Source organism: Ranitomeya variabilis, chromosome 5 (genome assembly GCF_051348905.1).
Source record: "Ranitomeya variabilis isolate aRanVar5 chromosome 5, aRanVar5.hap1, whole genome shotgun sequence".
Taxonomy (NCBI): Eukaryota; Metazoa; Chordata; class Amphibia; order Anura; family Dendrobatidae; genus Ranitomeya; species Ranitomeya variabilis.
In genome coordinates, this window is record NC_135236.1 from 608,813,115 (window position 1) to 608,836,584 (window position 23,470).

Below are 23,470 nucleotides of genomic sequence, written 5' to 3' on the forward strand. Positions count from 1 at the left end.
GTTAGCTCAACCAGTAACCGTACGAGTGGTAAATGGGTCGACACTGCCCTCACAGATGACACACCAAACCATCCCTTTTTCTCTGTCCATGTTGCCATCTCATCAGGAAATTATATCTCTGCTCGTCATTCCTGAGGGAAATGATGAGGTCCTATTAGTGATGCCTTGGCTACGGTACCACTCTTCTCATATTGAGTGGTCCACAGGCAGAATTTTGGGATGGGGTGAATCTTGTGGGGGTAGATGTCAGAGGGAATGTGTTCAGGTTGCTACTACTGAGGTACCTGGAGATCTATCCTCTCTCTCCAAGCAATATTGGCCCTATGCGGACATGTTTTCCAAAAGAGCTGCGGAGACCTTTCCACCTCACCGCCCTTATGACTGTCCTATTGACCTCTTGCCTGGTGCTGAGCCTCCCCGGGGTTGAGTCTATCCGTTTTCTCTGCCGGAGATGGAGGCAATGTCACAGTACATCCAGGAAAATCTGGCAAGAGGATTCATTAGGAAGTCAGTGTCACCTGCAGGGGCTGGGTTCTTCTTCATGCAGAGGAATGGGGAACTACATCCATGCATAGACTACATTGGTCTTAACGCCATCACCATTAAGAATAAGTATCCTCTTCCCTTGATATCTGAGCTCTTTGATAGGCTTCGGGGAGCAAGGTTTTTTACAAAATTAGATCTGCGGGGTGCTTACAACCTGATTCGCAACCGTGAGGGGGACGAATGGAAGACGGCTTTTAACACCAGGGATGGGCACTATGAATATCTGGTGATGCCCTTCGGGCTCTGTAATGCCCCAGCTGTTTTCCAAGGCTTTGTTAATGACATCTTCTGGGATATGCTCTCCACCTCGGTCGTAGTCCATATGGATGATATTCTCATCTACTCCCCAGATAATGAATCCCACTGGAGAGATGTTTGCAGAGTCTTCGACCTCTTACAGGAAAATTCTCTCTACGCAAAGTTGGAGAAATGTGTGTTTGAGCAGAAGTCCTTACCTTTCCTGGGCTATATTATCTCTGCCCAGGGATTGGCTATGGATCCTGCCAAACTACAGGCTGTGATGGACTGGCAGGAACCCCATTGTCTTAAAGCGGTGCCGCGCTTTATGGGGTTCATTAATTACTATTGCCAGTTCATTCCACACTTCCACTAGCTCCCTTGGTTGCCCTCACCAAGAAGTGAGCAAATTCCAAATTGCGGCCTGAGGAGGTCTCCAAGGCCCTTCACTCCATTAAGTTACGCTTCACTAGCGCTCCCATCCTACATCGCCCCAATGTAGATAAGCCATTTATAATGGAGGTGGATGCCTCATCCGTTGGTGCTGTAGCAGTCCTTTTCCAAAAGAATGCTCAAGGTCGGAAGCATCCTTGCTTCTTCTTTTCTCATCAGAGGAGAGGAATTATTCCATCGGGGACAGGGAGTCGCTAGCCATGAAGTTGGCCTTCTCAGAGTGGAGATATCTCTTGGAGGGGGCTCGTTTTCTATTCCAAGTCTTCACAGACCACAAGAATTTGGTGTACCTGCAGACAGCCCAGCGGTTAAATTCTTGTCAGGCCAGATGGTCCTTGTTTTTCTCCCGGTTTCATTTCAACCTCCATTTTCTTTCCAGGGAGAAGAACATTCTTGCCGACGCTCTCTCTCGCTCCGTTGTATCATCTGAGGAGAAGGAAGAGGAGCCTCGGCTTATTGTCCCCATGGAAAGCCTGAGAACTGTGGCCCTGGTTTTGCTAAAGTCTGTGCCTCCGGGCAAGACTTTTGTACCATCCAGCCTGCATCCGGAGGTTCTCTCTTGGGCTCACTCGTCCAGGGTGGGTGGACATTTTGGGTCCAAAAGAACATCTGAGCTACTGGCGAGGACATACTGGTGGCCACATATGGCTCGTGACATCGCAGACTATGTTCGGGCGCGTGTCTCTTGCGCCAAGAACAAGTCTCCTTGGCAACAGCCAGCTGGGTTGCTTTACCCCCTGCCAGTGGCGGACAGACCCTGAAAAATGGTCGGGATGGATTTTGTGGTGGGCTTACCCAAGTCTTTTAGCTGCCTGCACCATTATTTGGGTGATCACTGACATTTTTCCAAAATGGTGCACTTGGTGCCTCTTCCACGGCTACCTTCTGCATGGGCTCTCGCAGCGTTGTTCATCAAGCATATATTTTGCCTACACGGTATGCCGGACAAAATTGTCAGTGACCCGGGTTCCCAGTTTGCGTCTCGATTCTGGAGAGAGTTTTGTCGTCTGCTCAGTATTGAGTTGAATCTCTCCTAGGCATATCATCCCGAGGCGAATGGGTTGATTGAGAGGGCCAACTTGACCCTGGTCACATATTTATTACATATTGTTTCTGCCAGGCAGGAAGACTGGGCATCTTTGCTACCATGGGTGGAGTTTGTGCTTAACAACGCCGTTTCTGACACCACCAGTCAGACTCCATTCCTCCTAAATTACGGCCAGCATCCGTGTGTCCCTGTGCCCATGTCCGTGTCTTCCGCCGACTCCAGGGTGGCAGACTGGGCTGTGGAAGCACGGGACATTTGCGACCGCACTCAGAATGCCATTCGGGCCTCCAAGGAGAGAATGAGGACCTCTGCAGATGCACATCGGCACCCTGCTCCGAACTTTGCTCCTGGCGACTTGGTGTTGCTCTCCACCTGTAAGATCAGGCTGCAAGTTGAGTCCACTAGGTTTGCACCTCGCTACTTGGGTCCCTTCAAGGTACTCGAACAGGTTACCCTGTGGTCTAACGTCTGGCCATTCCTCCATGCCTAGGTATCACCGACACCTTTCATGTGTCCCTCTTGAAGCCCGAATACATGTCCCAGTTTTCCGAGTCATCTGCTTGACATCGAGTTCGTCTATGGACGACTACGAAGTGAACGCTATTTTGGGGTGCAAGGTGGTACGTGGCAAAAAATTCTATTTGGTGGATTGGAAGGGTTATGGCCTAGAGGACAGGTCCTGGGAGCCTGCTGAGCACATTTGAGCTCCACAGCTCATTGCTGCCTTCGAGCATAGCAAGGTCCAATGAGGGGGGCCCTAGGAAGGGGGTAATGTTAGGTGTCAAGTTCCCGCCTCTGCACAGGGTGAATCTCAAACTATCTCTGCTGCAGTCTCCCATTCTTCTCCAGCCGCAGTGGAGTCTGCTCAGCGGAGATGCCAGTCCCAGCGTCTAGCTCAGGCTGATCCTGGACGACTGGTTACTACTGGCTTTCCAGGCTCTGTTCTTGTAGCCAGCAATGTTCAGCAGTGAGTGGGTCTTTCTGCGACTAAGTTCAGCTTTTCCTTTACTGAGCATGCCCATGGGACGACCTCCCATTGGAGGTCGGGGGTTACATTCTCAGGTCCTGTTGCAGCTCCTATTGGTCCATCCGGAACGTCTTGTAGCACTGCCACTATAAAAGGTTTACATGGCCACTCGGCCATGCTCCAGTGTACACTTGTAAACGTGCATGTGTTGATGTGTGAAAGTCACTCACTAATTATCCCCTCCCTTGTGTATGACTGCTCGCGTAAGGTGGATGATTGCTATCTAGCGCCCGACTTAGCTATCACCACGTGACACACAAAACAGCATCAAATTGCTGTGACTGCCAGTGCGGTGCCATGCGCTTTCACAGCACTTTCCTTACCCAAGCCTGGGTGGTTAGTGGCATCCGCCAGAGCGGCACCGCACACACTCCCGTGCATCTAAATTATTATTTCGGTTACGCTGACACCCCAGTTGCAGTGTCGAGTGCAAGAGGTCTATATGAACTCAAATCCTGTGTCTTGGGATTGAGTTCTGGGACTCCTTGCTAGCGCTCTTGGTGCGGTACTGCGGCCCTGTGATGCAACAGGTTTCAGTTTCTTCATACTGGGTGAAGTTAACCCGTGTGTAAATCCATATTGTACCGCCATATAGTCAGTCATTACTTAGCAGCAGGTTCCATCTCTGCACCTTACTCTATCTTTCTAATTATTTGATGCTTTCCGCTAGCCCTAACAGTTATTAAAGGGACACTGTCACCCCCTCCAGTCATTAGAAACTAAAAGAGCCATCTTGTGCAGCAGTAATGCTGCATTCTGACAAGGTGGCTCTTTTAGTTATTGGTGCAGTTAAAGCCAAAATAAAGCGTTTTATAATTTTGCCAAAATACCTGTCTTTAGCCAGAAAGGCAGGTCTTAACCCCCCCTGCTGCAAACGCCACACTGCCGTCATTCAAATCTTCTTTGTCGCCAGGCACCACCCCCTCCGTGCTGTTTTCCAATGAAATCCGGTGCCTGGGTGTTTAGTACAGGCTGGGGCAGGTGCAGCTGTGGCCGTCTGACCTCCGATGCAGTCTTGCAGACTGCGCCTGTGCGGCCGCCCTGCTTGAGAATCCCAGCCCCGCACTCTGCATAATGCATAACACACTGCAGGTCTGGGACTCACAAGCAGGGTGGCCACACAGGCGCAATCTGCAAGACTGCAACGGAGGTCAGACAGCCAGAGCTCACTGCGCCTGGCCCAGTCAGTACTAAACAGTGCAGGCGCCGGATTTCATTGGAAAACAGCGTGGAGGGGGCGGCACCCGGCGACGAAGAAGATTTGAATGACGGCAGTGTGGCGTTTGCAGCAGGGGGGTTAAGGCCTGCCTCCCTGGCTAAAGACAGGTATTTTGTCAAAATTATAAAACACTTTATTTTGGCTTTAACTGCACCAATAACTGAAAGAGCCACCTTGTCAGAATGCAGCATTACTGCTGCACAAGGTGGCTCTTTTAGTTTCTAACAGCTGGAGGGGGTGACAGTGTCCCTTTAATCTTCAAAATGTTTCAACTCTCATTCAAAAGGCTTCTGCAGTTCATTTTATTGTTAGAAAATTATCTAATTATGGGGATGATTCAGTCTACTTATGCAATATGGTCTGTTATCATCATTCCCTGTATAAGGTTCTTGACATGTTGGTGATTAAAGTAAGCTAGCTGATGTACTCACAAAGGTCCTCTCTGTAAAGTGGAAAAACTCCTTCAAAAAACCTTCTTACCACTTACAGATGCGCACAAGACATTGATAAAATATTACACGATACAATAGGTATAGTAACGTAAGTAGTTGACTTTACAAGTACTTGGAATTAATGACCTTAGAAAGTGACACAACACAATAAAGAACAGATGTTTAAAAAATAAAATAAAAAAATAAAATAGTCACATTATGGCACAACAAATTCCTATATTTCCTATTATAGTTCCATATTAACATTTACAATTCAATATTTATTTTAACAGTTCATTATTTGTGTGTGGTTACAAACTTAATTTGCTACTGATATATTCCCAACATATACGAGTTGGTATTCGCAGAAAGTTGTTGTGCTGAGCTGTTATGCGTAGATATTTTACCGCTCTCTAATGATGTCCTTAAGAGATTTAAATTAATATTTGCTATATTCTGTTTTTTTGCAAATATATAGTGAAAGGTAGGTCATAGAGAGCTGGAAACTGGTCTAACACCTTCTACAGTCCCTGATGTACCTATGTTCCAATTTTAATGTAACATTGACCAGTTGTTTTGCTATGCCTAAAGAACAGACAACAGAATTTCTGTTTATACAAATAAAGAAACACATATTTTTTTATTATCTGTATATATAATTGTCTAAGGGTCTGTTTGTCTGTAACCAAAATCCCGCGTTGCTGATTGGTCGCGCCCGGCCGACCTCGACCAATCAGTGTTCATAAATAAACTACATATATATATATACTAGAACTTGAATAACATGAAGGACAGTCTGTGAGGGAGAGAATAACATGGAGGACAGTCTGTGAGGGAGAGAATAACATGGAGGACAGTCTGTGAGGGAGAGAATAACATGGAGAACAGTCTGTGAGGGAGAGAATAACATGGAGGACAGTGTGTGTTTGAGAGAATAACATGGAGGACAGTCTGTGAGGGAGAGAATAACATGGAGGTCAGTCTGTGAGGGCAAGAATAACATGGAGGACAATCTGTGAGGGAGAGAATACCATGGAGGACAGTCTGTGAGGGCGAGAATAACATGAAGGACAGTCTGTGAGGGAGAGAATAACATGGAGGATAGTCTGTGAGGGAGAGAATAACATGGAGGACAGTCTGTGAGGGAGAGAATATATGGAGGACAGTCTGTGAGGGAAAGAATAACATGGAGGACAGTCTGTGAGGGAGAGAATAACATGGAGGACAATCTGTGAGGGAGAGAATAACATGGAGGACAGTCTGTGAGGGAGAGAATAACATGGAGGACAGTCTGTGAGGGAGAGAATAACATGGAAGACAGTCTGTGAGGGAGAGAATAACATGGAGGACAGTCTGTGAGGGAGAGAACAACATGGAGGACAGTGTGTAAGGGAGAGAATAAACATTTTTCCCATTTTTAAGTTTATCATAAGGTAAAATAAATGGTGTCTTTGAAAACTATAAGTCATCCTGTAGAAAACAAGCTGTCATACAGCGATAGATGACTAATAAAGTTTTGACTCTTAAAATAAAGACAGTCGAAAAACAATGACAGTGTGTCCAATGAGTTAAAACATAAATGTAAGCACCAATGTTTATATGAATACTAGATGGTGGCCCGATTCTAACGAATCGGGTATCTACTATATAATCGTCTAATTCTGTCTGTTTGTCTGTAATGGAAATCCAGCGTCGCTGATTGGTCTAGCCAGCTGTCCGTGACCAATCAGCGACAGGTGCAGTCTGGCCATGAATTGGCACAGGATTTGAACCACGCTTCGCTGATTGGTCGCACCCGGCCGGCCGCGACCAATTAGCGATATTGGCGCAGTCCGGCCGCGAATTGGCCCGGGATTTTAACCCGGCCAGACGTGACCAATCAGCGATATTGGTGCGGGATTTAAACACCGCTTCACTGATTGGTCATGCCCAGCCGGCCACGACCAATCAGCGATATTGGCTCGAAATTTAAACCCTGCTGCACTGATTGGTCACGCCCGGCCGGCCGCAACCAATTAGTGATATTGGCGTTGGATTTAAACACCGCTTCGCTGATTGGATCGGGATTTAAACCCCGCTGCGCTGAGTGGTCGCACCCGGCCAGATGTGACCAATCAGCGATATTGGCGCGGGATTTAAACATCGCTTCACTGATAATGTGAAATCAGCGAAAGGCGCAGTCCGGCCGAGAATTGACGCGGGATTTGAACCACGCTTCACTTATTTGTCGCGCCTAACTGGCCACGACCAATCAGTGATATTGGCTCGAGATTTAAACCATGCTGTGCTGATTTGTCGTGCCTGGCTGGCCGCGACCAATCAGTGATATTGGCGCGGGATTTAAACACCGCTTCACTGATAATGTATATATTTTACTCGGAAAATCCTGTGCATTCATTGCATTATAAATCTTCATAAATAAACTACATACATATTCTTGAATACCCTATGCATTTGAATTGGGCCACCATCTAGTAACTAATATTTATCTATCTATATACTATAAATAGATATGTATGTATACTGTATATATGCAGGGTGGGCCATTTATATGGATACACCTAAATAAAATGGGAATGGTTGGTGATATCAACTTCCTGTGTATGGCACATTAGTATATGGGAGGGGGGAATCTTTTCAAGATGGGTGGTGACAATGGTGGCCATTTTGAAGTCAGTAAATGAAAAATTACTGCTACATTTTTAAACCTCCCAAAAGGCTAACAAAATAAAATAACATTTTACAAATGGTGAGGATGTAAAGCCGACAAGTGGGAAATGTTATTTATGAATGTTTTTGTGTGGAATGACTCACTGGATTAAAGGGATAATCTTCCAAAGTTTGAATATTGCAAATTTTTTACAATTTTTGTCAAATTTCTGATATTTTTTATAAATAAGCACAAAACATATAGACATAACTTTACAATTAACATAGGGTACAAAATATCACAAAAGAGCAATCTCAAAATCATTGGGATCTATTGAATCGTTCCAGAGTTTTTACCACATAAAGGGACACTGGTTAGATTTCAAAAATTTGGCCCCATCACTAAGGGGTTAAATAACATTTTAATGAATAGATAGTTGAATAATAATACTTGTTTCAACACTTGTTTCCCGACCGCTTAACTGCAGCTGAGGAGAAACAATGAGGATAGAATGATCCCATACAGTGTCATGTTATCAGCAGCATATCTGCAGTTTTCACTGGGTGATGTCGTGCTGAGAACAATGATTTTTGTTCTGGCATAAACAATCCCATAATTCAATAAATAGCAGAATTTTGCTCATTTTAGTATAATGCACCTTATAGTCTTCTACATAGTATAATGCATACTCTATTGTCCTCCATATAGTATAATGCACGCCCTATAGTCCTTCATATAGTAAAATCAACCCCATAGTTATCCACATAATATAATACACTCTCCATAATCTTCCACATAGTATAATGCACTCCCCATAGTCCTCCATATAGTATTATACACTTTGCATAGTCCTCTATATAGCATAATACACTCCCCATAGTTCTCCATATATTATAATATACTCACCATAGTCCTACGTATAGTATAATACATTGCCTGTTCTCCCCCATATAGTATAGTGCACACCCCATAGTCTTTCATACAGTATAAAAACTCCTCAAAGTCCTCCATATAATATAATACACTCTTCATAGTCCTGCATATAGTATAATACACTCCCCATATACCTCCATATAGTTCAATGCATCCCATAGTCATCCACATTGTATAATGAACCCCTCAAAGTCATCCATATAGTACAAGGCACTCCACATAGTATAATGCACTCCTCATAGTCCTTCACACAGTATAATTCACTCCTCATAGTCCTCCATACAGTAAAATGCACTCCTCATAGTACTCCATACAGTATAATGTACCCCATAGTCTTACATGGAGTATAATGCAGCTCCCACATAGTTCATACAGTATAATACACAGCCTTGATAGAATACAGTGAAGCCCCCATATAGTATAATACAATCCCCATATAGTACATATAGTATAATGCACTCACCATAGTCCTCGGTAGAGTATAATACAGATCCCAAATAGTGCATATAATATAATGCACTCCCATAGTCCTTGATAGAGTATAATACAGCCACAGAGAGCAAAATACAGCCCCATAGAGTATAATGCAGCCCCATAGAGTACAATTCAGCCCCAAAAAAGTACAATGTAGCCCCACAGTGTATAATGCAGCCCCATAGAATATAATTCAGCCCAATAGAGTATAATACAGCCCCACAGAGTATAATGCAGCCCCATACAGTACAGTGCAGCCTCATAAAGTAAAATACTGCTCCATAGAATATAATGCAGCCTCATAGACTACAATGCAGCCCAGCATGCTGGGCTTGATCTTTAAATTAACAATAAGTATTCATTTACTGTTCTTTGTGAAACATAATACACTTGTGGGAATAACACTTGCATCGCAGCTCGGTGATTAGCACTGCAGCCTTGCAGCGCTGGAGTCCTGGGCTCGAATCCCACCTTGGACAACATCTGCAAGGAGTTTGAATGTATTCCTCGTGTTTGCGTGGGTTTCCTCACACATTCCAAAGACATACTGATAGGGAATTTACTGTAGATTGTGAGCCCCATTGGGGACAGCGATCATAATGTGTGCAAAACTGTAAAGCGCTGCGGAATATGTTAGCGCTATATAAAAATAAAGATTATTATTATTATTATTATTAATCTTTGTGAAACCTTTGATTGACAATATACTATAAGATGAACTTTAGGAAAGCTATTCTATATTTGGCTATAAATATAATTAATATTTTAAAATATCTTATATACAGTAACACTTTTTATGCATATACTGATATGAGGAGACAAAAAGATTAGTAGTGTGGAACCGATGCTATCTTTTTCCTAAGTCAAAGCTCAAAGTCACGATAACACCTGTGTCTAGGCAGAAGGTAGGGTACAAAACTCCTTCCCTTGAGTAATTTTATATTTTGTAGAGCCAAAACAAATAGGTCTAAAATATGTTAATGGGTTTAGAATCAGTGTAGACCAATGAGCCATACACATTGTTCCGTTCCCAGATCCAGTCATGATGCTGTACTGAGCTTTGATTTCAATCTTTCGGTTCACCAAGTCAAACCTTTTTACACTTTGTGCTTTCCTGCCGCAGATTTGGCAATCCTGTCTAAGGTATTTTTCTTGCCAGATTCATCCCTCACCTCTGTATCTGAAATTACTCTGCTTTGCACCTGTTTTGGCATCATCGTTCATTTGGCTTGCATTTGCTGACACCAACCATTTGGAAGTCTAAATCTTCCATCACTTGGCATTCTATGACATTGATTTACCTTAATAATTTATATCTGCAAAAATTCTTAATCTTAAATCAAAAGAAGAGTACAAGGAATTATTAACAACATTATTATACATGATTTTTTCAAGTTTTTCAATAAAATTTGTGCTTAGATTTTTTTTAAATGTGACCCATATTGTACTAGTTATCTAAATATGTTTGCATGCATTTACGGTAAAAGTTTTATATATTTGTGCCCACAGGCCATCACTTATGCCTTCCTTCATTTAAATGAATGAAAACTGTGATAGTAATATACATTCATTTTAATTTCTTTTTTTATTATTATTTATAGCAGTAAATAAAATTGGATACAAGTTTTAACCCGTTCTAGTCATATGCCATAAAAGTAAGGTGCGGTAAACAGGTTATTAAAAAAAGCACTGTACTGGGACAGCACATAAATGGTGAAGAGCACAAAAGCCAAGTGTCAGATGAGATATTAAGTAAAAATTCTGGTTCAGGTCAGAGATTGGAGAACGTTTGAATCCCAGTCATTAAATGCATTTTCATTAAATCTACAGTAGCTATTTTTTTAGACTTCATTGCTATGTACAAAAGTTTGCATATCCCCAAGGAATAAAATAGACACATATTGCTCATTTATATCTGAAAAATGTTGACAAAAATGTCCCTTAAAATTTGCCAAATTTTCTCTAATGTGCATAGGCAATAATGGTGGTGGACTCAGGTAGAAGTTGTCGCCCACTCGGCCCTGAGTTGCGTTCTTGACATCTGTTGAATATCTACAGTGGGGGAAATAAATATTTGATCCCTTGCTGCTTTTGCATGTTTGCCACTGACAAAGACATAAACAGTCTATAATTTTAAGGGTAGGTTAATTTTAACTCTGGAAGATGTCAGGAACAAGATCATAAACCTGCACAAAGCTGGAATGGGCTACAAAAAACTCACAGAGAAAAAATTCTTTTGGAGTAGAGACTTATTAAATAATTCACAGAAAAAAAAGCCAATTGCTCTCTAAAAAATGTGCTTTATTAATACAAATACCGGTGCACTAAACAATACCCTCACCAAGAAAATACAACAATATTTAAAATAGAAAAAGACCCTATATGGTGTACAGGGATTAGAAGGGTAAGCTGACGTTGAGCGGGGGCGCCATTGCGCAGGATATAGGGTGCCAACCTCCGCTGTTAGGCAGGGTTGTTTTTGAGGCCTAGTATCAGGGTAAGGCACCATCCAGGGTCTTTTTTTATTTTAAATATTGTTGTATTTTCTTGGTGAGGGTATTGTTTAGTGCACCGGTATTTGTATTAATAAAGTAATAAGTTTTTTTTTATAGAGCAAATGGGTTTCAAAACCATAAGTAGGATGCTAGGTGAGAAGGAGACAACTGTTGGTGCAAAAGTAAGAAAATGGAAGAAATACAAAATGACTGTCAATCGACATTGATTTGGGGCACCATGCAAAATCTCACCTCGTGGTGTATCCTTGATCATGAGGAAGGTGAGAGATCAGCCTAAAAGTACATGGGGGGAACTTGTTAATGATCTCAAGACAGCTGAGACTATAGTCACCAAGAGAACAATTGCGAACACATTATGTCATAAAGGTTTAAAATCCTGCAGTGCCTGCAAGGTCCTCCTGCTCAAGAAGGCACATGTGCAGACCAGTCTGAAGTTTGCCAAAGAATACCTGGATGATCCTGTGAGAGACTGGGAGAAGGTCCTCTGGTCAGATGAGACAAAAATTCAGGGTTTTTTTTGTATTAAGTCAACTCGCCGTGTTTGGAGGAAGAGAAATGCTGCCCATGACCCAAAGAACACCATCCCCACTGTCAAGCATTGAGGTGGAAATATTATGCTTTATGGGTGTTTATCTGCTAATGGCACAGGACTACTTCACAGCATCAATGACAGAATGGATGAAGCCATGTACCGTAAAATCCTAAATGACAGCCTACTTCAATCTGCCAGGACATTAAAAATGGGTCATGTCTGGGTCTTCCAGCAAGACAATGACCCAAAACATACAGCCAAGGCAACAAAGGAGTGGCTCAAAAATAAGCACATTAAGGTCAGGGAGTAACTTAGCCAGTCTTGAGACCTTAATGCCATAGAAAATTTATGGATGGAAGGAGTTAAAGCTCCGAGTTGCCAAGCGACAGCCTCAAAATCTTAATGATTTAGAGATGATCTTTAAAGAGGAGTGGACTAAAATTCCTCCTGACATATGAGCAAACCTATCATCTACTACAAAAAGTCTGACTACTGGGCTTGCCAAAAAAGGGTTTTGCCAACATTAAGTCTTGTTTGCCAGAGGGATCAAATACTTATTTCTTATTTAGGTACTTGGAGATTTAGTTTTTCTTGCTGCAGCTGAATGATTTACATCTGTTAGCCAGCATAAGTACATGTGGGGATTCCCTAGCAACCAGGCAACCCTCACATGTACTTATGCTGGCTAACAGATGTTAATCATTCAGCTGCGGAGCAGAAAACTAAATCTTGCATGCTCGGGAATTCTCGAGTACCAAGTATTCTCGCTCATCACTACTCTCCACGCAATGTGGGCTAGCTGTGTTATACCTATCTTCTCCCTGCTGCAATCAGAGCTGACTCCATTTTCAGTAGTTTAACTGCTTAAATGCCTCTGTCAATTGCAATTGTCATATGAAAGTATGGCACTGGGAGGAGAGTCCCTTCTGATGCCAGCAAAACTCTATCGACCAGAAAATTAGAAAAGTTATAGCTTTTTGAAGGTGAAGAAATAAGAGAAAGCAAAGAGTGTCCCTGTGGACTCTGCCGCCCAAGGCCTCAGATATACCGGAAGTTGGCTCTGAGTATAGGCAATATGTGCTCCCGCAATTCCAGACCCAATGTGGAAGGCCAAACATTAGGCTAACTCAGATCATAAACTACATTTTTAGAAGAAAAAGCAAAAAACTGCATTTTTTGTAACTGACCTTGAAAGTTAGATAGTAGAGTTATGCTGCATGGGAATGAAAATACCTGCGTGGTAATGAACTACAGGACTGTGAAGTTGGACATTACCGGCACATATGGGTTTTATTCTGTTTTAGCATGAAGGATTGAACAAAGGAAATTATTCTTTCTCATTACTGTATGAACATGCTATTGCATTTACAGCCGCTGCGGCACAGCCCATGTAAAACATGGAATTACAGAGTCTTATATTGTACCTTGCACACAGTTGTTTCTTGATTGTGAACCTTCTTCATTATAATATATAAACAAATGACATTTTTTCCTCTCTTTTTAACTTCACCATGTTTTTTGGTTATAATGTTGCAATGTGGTGCTACCATTAAACAACTAACGATGCCTGATTATAAGTGCATTCATACATTTTAAGTAACATTAAATGGGTTTTCCCTTCTCCAAGATCCTATCCCAATATGTAGTAAGTGGAAAAATAATAATAGTGGCATTTACCCCCAATTAGAAATGTAGTATAGTTCTTCTGATTCGCTATGTCGCTTACCCTATGTGCAGGGCATTGCAGTAGCTTAGGTATCCATGGTTACAACCACTCATCTCATGACAGTTAGCTAGTCAGTTAGTTGTTAGTGGCCATAACCTTGTATACGGTATCTAAGCTACTGTAATGCCCTGCACATAGGGTAAGCAACAGTGCGAATCAGTAGAACTATACTACATTTCTGATTGGAGTAACTGGCTAATGTTAATATTATTACACCTGCTACATATTGGGATAGGATATTGCAGATTGGAATAACCCTTTAACCCTGCTATTCTCCTGGTTACCACTATACACTTGTTATCTTCCGGTCATTTTTGACCGGACCTGATAAAGTCTTGATTTTTAGCTAATTTAAGTGCTTTAATTCAATAATTTTTGCAGTATTATATTGTATGTGAACCTGGTTGTTTATAAACAAATGAAAAATGGAAAGAAAAAATTACTTTTTATTTTTTTTTTGTCAAAACATTTAACATGGCTTTATTGGAATATTTATGCATATTGCATATTTGCACATACAAAAATAATGATTCATCCAACTGTAAACTATAACTAATAACAATAAATGTATGTGTAAATCTGCATGGACCAAAAGGACCTAAATAAATTGATAAATAGTAGTAGATGTAATATATAGTCCAAAATGAGATTATAGCTCCTTTATTTTACTCATGAAATGGCTAGAGATCACTATAAAAGGCTATCGGTCATTTTTGACCGAAGAGTACAAGTGTATAAAAAAATTGTGGAGCAAAAAGTAAACATAAAAAAATATATATAAAAATATGCATAGTAAGAACCCCTCAAATGAGGAAAAGTCAATCAACCTCAAGTTTCAGAACCGCATCTTGAATTTTTTAAAAAATATTAAAGTTCAAAATCGGTCGTTTTTGACCGAAGACAACAGCAGGGTTAATGGAAGAACAGCACAATGCAAGACTCTCAGAAAAGTGTTTACAAGAACAGATGTCAGAATGGCTACCAGTTCCAGCTTGTTTGCTTGGCTTAGGCTTTGCAATACAAAATATCACATCTTTAACCCCTTCACCCCCAAGGGTGGTTTGCACGTTAATGACCGGGCCAATTTTTACAATTCTGACCACTGTCCCTTTATGAGGCTATAACTCTGGAACGCTTTGACGGATCTTGGCGATTCTGACATTGTTTTCTCGTGACATATTGTACTTCATGTTAGTGGTAAAATTTATTCGATATAACTTGCATTTATTTGTGAAAAAAACGAATATTTGGCGAAAATTTTGAAAATTTCGCAATTTTCCAACTTTGAATTTTTATGCCCTTAAATCACAGACATATGTCACGCAAAATACTTAATAAGTAACATTTCCCACATGTCTACTTTACATCAGTACAATTTTGGAACCAAAATTTTTTTTTGTGACGGAGTTATAAGGGTTAAAAGTTGACCAGCAATTTCTCATTTTTACAACACCATTTTTTTTTAGGGACCACATCTCATTTGAAGTCATTTTGAGGGGTCTATATGATAGAAAATACTCAAGTGTGACACCATTCTAAAAACTGCACCCCTCAAGGTGCTCAAAACCACATTCAAGAAGTTTATTAACCCTTCAGGTGTTTCACAGGAATTTTTTGAATGTTTAAATAAAAATGAGCATTTAACTTTTTTTCACACACAATTTATTTCAGCTCCAATTTGTTTTATTTTACCAAGGGTAACAGGAGAAAATGGACCCCCAAAGTTGTTGTACAATTTGTCCTGAGTACGCTGATACCCCATATGTGAGGGTAAACCACTGTTTGGGCGTATGGCAGAGCTCGGAAGGAAAGGAGCGCCATTTGACTTTTCAATGCAAAATTGACTGGAATTGAGATGGGACGCCATGTTGCGTTTGGAGAGCCCCTGATGTGCCTAAACACTGAAACCCCCTACAAGTGACACCATTTTGGAAAGTAGACCCCCTAAGGAACTTATCTTGATGTGTGGTGAGCACTTTGACCCACCAAGTGCTTCACAGAAGTTTATAATGCAGAGCCGTAAAAATAAAAAATCATATTTTTTCACAAAAATGATCTTTTTGCCCCCAATTTTTTATTTTCCCAAGGGTAAGAGAAGAAATTGGACCCCAAAAAATGTTGTGCAATTTGTCCTGAGTACGATGATACCCCATATGTGGGTGTAAACCATTGTTTGGGCGCATGGCAGAGCTTGGAAGGGAAGGAGCGCCATTTGACTTTTCAATGCAAAATTGACTGGAATTGAGATGGGACGCCATGTTGCGTTTGGAGAGCCCCTGATGTGCCTAAACACTGAAACCCCCTACAAGTGACACCATTTTGGAAAGTAGACCCCCTAAGGAACTTATCTTGATGTGTGGTGAGCACTTTGACCCACCAAGTGCTTCACAGAAGTTTATAATGCAGAGCCGTAAAAATAAAAAATCATATTTTTTCACAAAAATGATTTTTTCGCCCCCAATTTTTTATTTTCCCAAGGGTAAGAGAAGAAATTGGACCCCAAAAAATGTTGTGCAATTTGTCCTGAGTACGCTGATACCCCATATGTGGGTGTAAACCATTGTTTGGGCGCATGGCAGAGCTTGGAAGGGAAGGAGCGCCATTTGACTTTTCAATGCAAAATTGACTGGAATTGAGATGGGACGCCATGTTGCGTTTGGAGAGCCCCTGATGTGCCTAAACATTGAAACTCCCTACAAGTGACACCATTTTGGAAAGTAGACCCCCTAAGGAACTTATCTAGATGTGTTTTGAGAGCTTTGAACCCCCAAGTGTTTCACTACAGATTATAACGCAGAGCCGTGAAAATAATTTTTATTTTTTTTCTCAAAAATGATTTTTTAGCACCCAGCTTTGTATTTTTACAAGGGTAACAGAATAAATTGGACCCCAAAATTTGTTTTCCAATTTGTCCTGAGTACGCTGATACCCCATATGTGGGGGGGAACCACTGTTTGGGCGCATGACAGAGCTCGGAAGGGAAGGAGCGCCATTTGGAATGCAGACTTAAATGGATTGGTCAGCAGCCGTCACGTTGCATTTGCAGAGCCCCTGATGTACCCAAACAGTACAAACCCCCCACAAGTGACCCCATATTGGAAACTAGACCTCCCAAAGAACTTATCTAGATGTGTTTTGAGAACTTTGAACCCCCAAGTGTTTCACTAAAGTTTATAGCGCAAAGCCGTGAAAATAAAAATTCTTTTTTTTTTTCACAAAAATGATTTTTTAGCCCCCAGTTTTGTATTTTCACAAGGGTAACAGGATAAATTAGACCACAAAAGTTGTTGTCCAATTTGTCCTGAGTACGCTGATACCCCATATGTGGGGGGGAACCACTGTTTGGGTGCATGACAGAGCTCGGAAGGGAAGGAGCGCCATTTGGAATGCAGCCTTAAATGGATTGGTCTGCAGGCGTCACGTTGCATTTGCAGAGCCCCTGATGTACCCAAACAGTACAAACCCCCCACAAGTGACCCCATATTGGAAACTAGACCTCCCAAGGAACTTATCTAGATGTGTTGTGAGAACTTTGAACCCCCAAGTGTTTCACTACAGTTTATAACGCAGAGCCGTGAAAATAAAACATCTTTTTTTTCCCACAAAAATGATTTTTAGCCCCCCAAATTTTTATTTTCCTAAGGATAACAAGAGAACTTGGACCCCAGAAGTTGTTGTTCAATTTGTCCCGAGTACGCTGATAACACATATGTTGGGGTAAACCCCTTTTTGGGCGCACGGGAGAGCTCGGAAGGGAAGGAGCACTGTTTTACTTTTTCAACGCAGAATTGGCTGGAATTGAGATTGGACGCCATGTCGCGCTTGTAGAGCCCCTGATGTGCCTGGACAGTGGAAACTCCCCAATTCTACCTGAAACCCTAACCCAAACACACCCCTAACCCTAATCCCAACGGTAACCCTAACCACACCCCTAGCCCTGACACACCCATAATTCTAATCCCAACCCTAATCCAAACGTAAATGTAATCCAAACCCTAAACCTAACTTTAGCCCCAACCCTAACTTTAGCCCCAACCCTAACTTTACCTCCAACCCTAGCCCTAACCCTAACCCTACCCCTAACCCTAAACGTGACTGAAATACGTGGCACTGAAATACGTGGCACTGAAATACGTGGCACTGAAATACGTGGCACTGAAATACGTGGCACTGAAATACGTGATACGTGGCACTTAAATACGTGGCACTGAAACACGTGGCACTGAAATACGTGATACGTGGCACTGAAATACGTGGCACTGAAATACGTGGCACTGAAATACGTGGCACTGAAATACGTGGCACTGAAATATGTGATACGTGGCACTGAAATACGTGGCACTGAAATACGTGGCACTGAAATACGTGGCACTGAAATACGTGATACGTGGCACTGAAATACGTGGCACTGAAACACGTGGCACTGAAATACGTGATACGTGGCACTGAAATACGTGATACGTGGCACTGAAATACGTGGCACTGAAATACGTGGCACTGAAATACGTGGCACTGAAATACGTGGCACTGAAATACGTGATACGTGGCACTGAAATACGTGGCACTGAAATACGTGGCACTGAAATACGTGGCACTGAAATACGTGGCACTGAAATACGTGGTACTAAAATATGTGGCACTGAAATACGTGATACGTGGCACTGAAATACGTGATACGTGGCACTGAAATATGTGATACGTGGCACTGAAATACGTGGCACTGAAACACGTGGCACTGAAATACGTGGCACTGAAATACGTGGCACTATGACTGTCAGAAAATGTTCATTAAACGGTTAGGGGTGAGGTTAGGGGTAGGGTTAGGGTTTGGATCCCTTTATCACCTTGATGGTGGTGGGTGGCTTTTCAGTGTGTTTAAATGCATGCGTTTTTAACGCAAACAAACGCATGTGCTTAAAAACGCAAGAAAATACTGCAGGTTGTATTTCTGAAAATGAACGCATGCAGAAAAAAAACGCATGCGTTTGAAAACGCGACCAAACGCGTACAAAAAAACCGCATGCGTTTTCAATGTTAAATATAGGGAAAAAACGCATGCGTTTTTTTGTGCAAAAAACGCTGCAGACAAAAACGTAAGTGTGAAACCAGCGACGCTTTTTATAGCAAAAAAGTTTTTGCGTCTCCACATTTTGAGACCTATAATTTTTCCACATTTTGCTCCACAGAGTCATGTGAGGTCTTGTTTTTTGCGGGACGAGTTGACGTTTTTATTGGTAACATTTTCGGACACGTGACCGTTTTTGATCGCTTTTTATTCCGATTTTTGTGAGGCAGAATGACCAAAAACCAGCTATTCATGAATTTCTTTTGGGGGAGGCGTTTATACCGTTCCGCGTTTGGTAAAATTGATAAAGCAGTTTTATTCTTCGGGTCAGTACGATTACAGCGATATCTCATTTATATCATTTTTTTATGTTTTGGCGCTTTTATACGATAAAAACTAAAATATAGAAAAAATAATTATTTTCGTATCGCTTTATTCTCAGGACTATAACTTTTTTATTTTTTTGCTGATAATGTTGTTTGGCGGCTTGTTTTTTGCGGGACAAGATGACGTTTTCAGCGGTACCATGGATATTTATATCAGTCTTTTTGATCGCGTGTTATTCCACTTTTTGTTCGGCGGTATGGTAATAAAGCGTTGTTTTTTGCCTCGTTTTTTGTTTTTTTTTCTTACGGTGTTTACTGAAGGGGTTAACTAGTGGGGCAGTTTTATAGGTTGGGTCGTTACGGACGCGGCGATACTAAATATGTGTACTTTTATTGTTTTGTTTTTTTTATTTAGATAAAGAAATGTATTTATGGGAATAATATATATTTTTTTTTTATTATTTATTTAGGATTTTTTTTTTTTTTTTTTTTTACACATGTGGAAAAATTTTTTTTTAACTTTTTTACTTTGTCCCAGGGGGGGACATCACAGATCATTGATCTGGCAGTGTGCACAGCACTCTGCCAGATCGACGATCTGCTGTGCAGGGCTGCAGGCTTACCAAGTGTCTGCTCTGAGCAGACACTCGGTAAGCCACCTCCTTCCCTGCAGGACCCGGATGCCGCGGCCATCTTGGATCCGGGACCTGCAGCCAGGAAGGAGGTAGGAGACCCTCGCAGCAACGCGATCACATCGCGTTGCTCCGGGGGTCTCAGGGAAGCCCGCAGGGAGCCCCCTCCCTGCGCGATGCTTCCCTATACCGCCGGTACACTGCGATCATGTTTGATCGCGGTGTGCCGGGGGTTAATGTGCCGGGGGCGGTCCGTGACCGCTCCTGGCACATAGTGCCGGATGTCAGCTGCGATATGCAGCTGACACCCGGCCGCGATCGGCCACGCTCCCCCCGTGAGCGCCGCTGATCGGTGATGACGTACTATCCCGTCGGCGGTCATACAGGCCCACCCCACCTCGACGGGATAGTACGTCAAATGTCGGGAAGGGGTTAAAATATCATCTGCATTTTAAATTCTGCATCACATAAACCTGCTTTCTGTCTAATTTAGTAGTTTTGTTTGATATCATAACTTTATCGTTGGATTCCGCTCAGATATCTCCATCACATATGCTTCCAATTTCAAAAGCTTTGTTTATTAGCTTGAAGTATGACAGCAATTTAGCATGAGCTGTAAATACAGATATTAAATAAATGGCGACTCATAAGAGCCCAGATTGAGCAGATTTCACTTTATTGATGAACAGATGTTCGAAGGATACCTGGATTTAATGAAAAGAAGGAAATATTGCAGGTTATTTGCTGCAAAACAGAAATTCCTACAGTTTTAAGACATTCGAAAAGAGTGTGGTATATTTCCTAGAAGTACATCCTAATCTGATTGCTGAACTGTGCTTGATTATTAGCAATAATTATCATAATCAATCACCTTGTAAAGTAATATGCATATCATGATGCAAATGCATTGTTCTGGAAGACATGTGGTTGTACCAGGAATGTCCCGGTTATCATGTCTACATATGTGCGGTGTACAGATGTAGCAATGTAGTAGATGCCCTTACATAGGTCAGTGAACACACTATTATCAATCGCTGACTGACTATACACAATTTGTTCAGTGCTGTTTACTGGCATGATTAGGCAGGCCATTGAGTGATGCCAGGAGCAGAACAATCACTAACTATCCTTCTGTCATCATGCAGTGTAATGTTATCCTTAGTATGCCCCCTGCTTACAGGGGTCCCATCATCTACTATATAATTGTCTAAGGGTCACTTCCGTCTTTCTGTCTGCCCTTCTGTCTGTCACGGAAATCCCAAGTCTCTGATTGGTTGCGGCAAAACAGCCACGACCAATCAGCAACAGGCACAGTCCGGCGGCAAAATGGCCACTCCTTACTCCCCGCAGTCAGTGCCCGTTCCATACTCCCCTCCAGTCAGCACTCACACAGGGTTAATGGCAGCGTTAATGGACCGCATTATGCCGCGATGTAACGCACTCCATTAACGCTGCTATTAACCCTGTGTGGCCAACTTTTTTACTATTGATGCTGCCTATGCAGAATCAATAGTAAAAAGATATAATGTAAAAAATAATAAAAAAAATATAAAATAGTTATATACCCACCGTCCGTCAGCCCCTCGGATCCAGAACAGGCCTTTCCCGCTCCTCGCGACGCTCCGGTGACCGCTCCATGCATTGCGATCTCACAAGATGATGACGTAGGGGACAGTGACAAACACGAGATAGAAAAGAAATAAGCACAACACTTAGCTTCCAAGGTGTGCAGCCAAGATCCACACCCTGATGACACACAAACAGGACTCCAAACTCTAGAAGTAGCTGACACCAGAAAGCTGCAAATGCACGGCTTGTCTCCATAGAGAAACTCTATCACCAACAGTCAGCTGATGCATCAGGTGACCATTTAAAGCATGGTGGGAGTGGTCACCACCCATATCAGCTGAACTAGCCACTCTGCAATTGCAGCAGGTCCTGAAAGGAAAAAAAAAATACATTAAAACATAATGGAACCAGAGCTACTATGCATCCAAAATTGGATTGTGGCACTCTCATTAGCAACAACTAAGAGCATGATCTCCCTTTTTTCATCTAAGCCTCTGCATGGGCTGACCAACTATAACTTTTTCCTGCTTAGAAAACTTCACTACATTCCTATTTCTATTGTAAAACTCCAGCAAATACATGAATATAAAAAATACAGTTTTATAACATCTTTTAGCATCATGTCAACAATAGCAGATCTTCAGTGGCGTCAGCCAACTTTGACTACTTTACAAATAGATAATTATTTAACTGAGAAATTTGATGGAAAGACAAACCCAGCTCTTCTTGTTGCTTTGTGTGTGTTGTTAAGGGCTTTAGTGGAGTATAATGATAATTATTAAAAGCTAGAGGGTCTTATTCAGAAATTTCAGCCAATTTGTCTATCCAAATATTTGATATCAGAAAGTAGGATCAATTAACACTAGCGCTAAACATAGACTTGACTTGTTCTCTATCAAACTCTTTATATTCACACCAAAAAATATCCTAATTAAATTGCTATGGCACTTCAAAACAATATGTAATCCAAAGCGGACTTATATGTGATTAGCCGCAAGAAGAGAACCATATAATAAAAATGTATGTAAATCTTTATTCAATTATTATAAATAAAAACAACAAGACCAAATGTTTTAAAAAAAACAAAATATCCATTCAGAGAATGACCAGACCACACCACCATATATATGTCAACTGTGTTACCAACTATACTGAGATATCTATGAACCTGCTAGGGAACCTATTGCTGTGCATCAGAGAATAACAGATTGCTATTATCATCTTCTGCTATACATATATAAAGGTAATGGCAATTCATAAAAAATTGCCCTATCCGTATCAGAAATCTCCGGCCAAAATGGCCAAACATATGTGGTTTAAGTTTCCAAAATGTTGGTGCTAGCAATACCTTAGACAGAAAGTCCCCAAACAGGCAAATGGTGCAGTGTGTGAGCTGGTCAATTCTCCCTCGCATGCCCCAACGCGCTTTTTCCGGGGGTACCATTTGCCTGTTTGGGGACTTACTAAGATATTGCTAGCACCAGCATTTTGGAATTTTTTTTTTTTATATCATTTGGTCTTGTTGTTTTTATTTATAATATTTGAATAAAGATTTATATACATTTTTATTATATGGTTCTCTTCTTAAGGCTAATCACATGTAAGTCCGCTTTGGATTACACAATCTCTTTATATGTACAATCCATCCACAATAGTAGATATTATCAGACACTGGGGGAAAGGTGAATGCCTTTACGCTGCGTTTTGGCACCATGCCCTTAAACTAGATGAGACATATATTGAAGTGTTGTCTTTATGGCCTTTGCTAATGTGCTAACTATATGAATGTGTACTGCTGCCTCACCTATAACCAAAAGTGTATTTGACTACACTTTTCAATGCAAATGTGCAGAAATTTTTTATTTTTGTATAATACGGTAAATACTGTAAACGCAGCTCTATAGGCATACATATGGGGCTTGTTTCAGAGGTTCCTTCTAAACCTATTTCCAAGAACACAATATAAACATAACCTGAAAGCATTTTTCAGCAAAACAAAATTATAGAAAAACATTATTTCAAGAGTAAGTTAAATAATTTATCAATATACCCATTCTTCTGCCAATGGCTCCACCTTGCGGGCTTG

General features: G+C 41.5%; 1 protein-coding gene across 1 annotated transcript in view; it reads left to right on the plus strand.

Moving 5' to 3' along the window:
- Positions 1–23,470, plus strand: part of FSTL4 (follistatin like 4) — a 1,598,383-nt gene that overhangs the window by 754,892 nt on the left and 820,021 nt on the right. The gene's annotated exons all lie outside the window — the stretch shown is intronic.